Source organism: Austrofundulus limnaeus, unplaced genomic scaffold (genome assembly GCF_001266775.1).
Source record: "Austrofundulus limnaeus strain Quisiro unplaced genomic scaffold, Austrofundulus_limnaeus-1.0 Scaffold180, whole genome shotgun sequence".
In the NCBI taxonomy this organism is placed as follows: Eukaryota; Metazoa; Chordata; class Actinopteri; order Cyprinodontiformes; family Rivulidae; genus Austrofundulus; species Austrofundulus limnaeus.
Genome location: NW_013952582.1, coordinates 1,081,971 through 1,085,778, shown reverse-complemented (window position 1 = coordinate 1,085,778; position 3,808 = coordinate 1,081,971).

The window sequence follows — 3,808 nt, the reverse complement described above, 5'->3', positions numbered from 1 at the left end:
ATTTCAGTATCAGCTCTAACTAGCATGTATGAAGGAGAATCTGAGCTGTACATTCTTACAGAGGGATCACAAATTTTTATTTGCCAAAAAGAAGAATCATCTGGATTGTTAATGCAGAACCAGGAAATGCTGCTCCTCTTCCCTTACTTGTGCATCCATCCACAAAGCAGGATTTSACCATTGTCCCTCACGTTTGTGAAGAAGCAAGTGATATATGAGGCATAATACATTGACATTTGCAAAGCAAAAAGCAAATTTTCTTTTTCTGCCCACCAGCCATGTTGTGAAATGATCGTATGATTGTGTCGTCACTGTGATTTTCCTTWAAAGAGTAATGTTTATCTAGAAAGGATCTAAGATATGAGGGTAATTTTTATCACAAATAACTGTCTAAGGCTTCATAAAACCGTCTCGCAGTACTCTTCTCACAAAGTTTCAGACTATTTATTAATCTCACTTATTTAATAGTTCAATTCCACAAATCATAAATCAGTAATTTAGATGCATGCTAACTACAGTTTGCTACAGAGAACAGCCCTCAGGCTGTAAGCAAGTAAAGAAACTCAAGTAATCTATAATAGAAAACACACATTTGAAGATTCCACATTCATTTTTAATGAGACAATGAGTCATAGGTCTCTGCTCTATCCTTATTCACTGAAAATGGAGAAAAATAAATTTTTTTCAGGAATATTTGAAGACTAAAGAGTGAAAAAAAATGTAATACAGCCTGTGGGTATCCAGCATGATGGCTGACAAATCTAACACAAAAAAAAAATAAAATAAAATAAAAAAAACACCAGAAAGAACATAAAAATAGTTTCATACTATTACTGGAAGTATGTGCTAACAACAAAAAGTGATCAGAGACTGAATCAATGACGATGGGTTTTTGACTGTCCTGTTGGTGAATTTTGTTAGGGTAACTGAGCTCAGTATGTCATTGCTAGAAAACGTTGTAAATATTTCATTGCTTCCCTAAAAGTTCATAATGTCTCTTGTTTTAATTTCTTAAAAATGCACAAAACATGGTGCAAACATAAATTGGAATATTATATTTTTGTTATCTACATTTATGATTTGTTTAACTATCCATTTGTACAAATGTATTTATTTGTTTATTGTCTAAATAAAGACTAAATGATAGAACGCCTGCARTTTAAAACCTGCTTAAGCATTAATAAGTTTAAATGAATATTCTGAACATTTTAAGGGGTTCTGTCAAAATGGCATTAACAGTTGTTGGCTTATCTTACTGTGATGGACATGCGACTTGCCCAGGGTGTACCCTGCCCCTCACACAGTGACTGCTGGGTATGGGCACCAGTGACCCTGAATGGAAGAAGTGGGTTTAGATAATGGATGGATGGATGGATGGATGGATGGATGGATGGATGGATGGATGGATGGATGGATGTCTTGCCTGCTGCTCTTTGAACCTTCTGAGTCTTAGACATCAGACTAGCTGTTAGCTTGTCAGTCCTGTCTGATGTGAATGTTAGGTTGTTGTTTTTTAATTTKTAATTTTTTACATAAAACAGCTCAGGCCAGGACTTAGATACTCTCTGGCCATTTCTGTGTTGTTTCTGRATGTACAAAGGTGGTGAGAGGGGTATTGGAGCCAGCCCATTCTTGATGCACTTTTGTGCCACCAAGCAAGGTAGTAAATAAGGCAAAATGTAATTAACTGCAGAGTATCCCTAAACTGAYGCTTTTGAAAATGATGATGTTTAACATTTAGCTTACTTCTGCTCCATATCTCTTTGTGTTCTCCATTTCTCTCCTCATTTCTGAAAGCTCACAAACAGTACAAGGACTGCTCCATCTGTGATTTATGAACAGCCAGAGGGAGCACCAAAGATGGACTGGTCTGTGCAACCATTTCACTGGCCTTTCTTTCTTAGAACTGAATACGTGCACAAAACTCCATGACCATTCTTTGCACCRAAACTGCAGAGCTAAAAGACACCCAGAGACACTAAACTAATCCCACCCAGCAAGTGTTYCTTTTTTTTTCTTTCAATCCCTGCTTTATATAAGACATATAGATGACAACCACCTGTAGAACAGCTGCAGAAACTCCCCTGCGGATGTCTGTCTGCAGACACACACACACACACACACGATCGTGTCAGTTTGTCTGTGTCTGGAGGAGATGTCCTGCTGTGTTACTGCAGGTGTTGTGATACAGATGCAGATGTGGGGGCGCTGCGTCTGCTGCCATGAGAGGAGAACTCTCTCAGTTTTAGCAGTCAAGCCAGAGCACAGCAGCAGTTTGTCATCTGCGATTACGCTCGACCCCATGAGGAGAACACATCAGAGGGGCTGACGTGTGTGTGCAGGAAATGTGGACATACATGAGGACAGGATGACAAGACTGGAGACAACAGGAGCACCAGGGAGAAAGACAGAAGAGAAAAGTTTTAAACAAAATGTGAAGATTTTTTTTCGTAGCTTACCTGTACATGGACATTGTGATAATCTGATGCAGTGTTCAAACATTCAGCCTTAAAAAAAGTAATCACTTAATGCTAGTTTTAAAATTTCTTACATAAAAAAAGGTTTTTCGATTTATCTGCACAACTCTGTTCCTCCATTGATCTACAAATCAGGCCCCTCCTGTTCCCACCTGTTTGTTTAAGATCAAACCAGAGGAGCAGCTGGATACTTGGGAGACTGTGATCATGAAAGATTGTCTGGAACAAAGCACCTGCTTGCATCAGGTCGGACCTCGTATGTCCTTGGGTCAGATAATAACTAAAGCCGTGTGATTTGAAGGTAAAATCAGACATGTGTTCTTTGAACTAAAATGCTGTTTGGACATGAAGGAGAGGGGAAAAAAAAACAAGCACACTGCATCACCTAAWCTGATTTAACTGATAGATTCAAGTTCTAATTGGTAAAATAAATAAATACATAAATAAATAAATAAATTAATAAATAAAAATCCTGAATGATTCAAAATGGTTTAAAACAGTAATCTGTAAAAGTGCCAGGGAGTGGATATCATTCTTCACACTTCATCTATCTATCAAAGTCCTTATTTACTAAAGATACCAAGTAACATTTTACAAACAGTTCTGATTCATTTATAGAACTCTGCTAGTGTCCTGATGGAGCATCTGACCTTCTTTAGACTTAGAAAGAAACATCAAGATTATCCCTCTGGATCGCTTAAGAGTGCTCTTGTTATCCACATTTTTGGAGATATGTTGTGAAGAGTTTCAGAAGACACATCATGTACGCCTCCTGAGTGGTAATCTATCAAGTGGAGTTAGATTTCAAGACTCCCTGGAGTTGGAAATGAGCACAACATGATCCTTTATCTCACACTACAACAGCTCCAACTAATTGGCAACAAATATAAAACCTTTCGGACATCCTCTGGGAATCATCTTTGTGCTGAGATTTCATTAAAATATACGGACAAGAGCTCTTCTCACCAGGACGTGAGTTGATGTGAGTACACTGAGTGAGAGGCAGAACTCATTTATCTTCCTATCTGCTGCTCTGTTAGTCACTACAGAACACAAGCTGCCTCAGAGGGGAGTCGCAGATTGACGCAGGGCTCCTGAAGTGTGCATGAACTGAACTTATAAAAGCATACCTCAAAACTTTTGAAGTTGAGTTCTGTGGAATGTTTATGAAAAAAATATCTTACCTGTTGTAGATAACTTTCTGAATGATCTTGGTTTGGAGAATGAGTTTAATTTTGACCAGTCTAAGATGACTAAAATAAAGAATAAATTCACCCTTTCGAGGAGGTACAATCTATCTATCTATCTATCTATCTATCTATCTATCTATC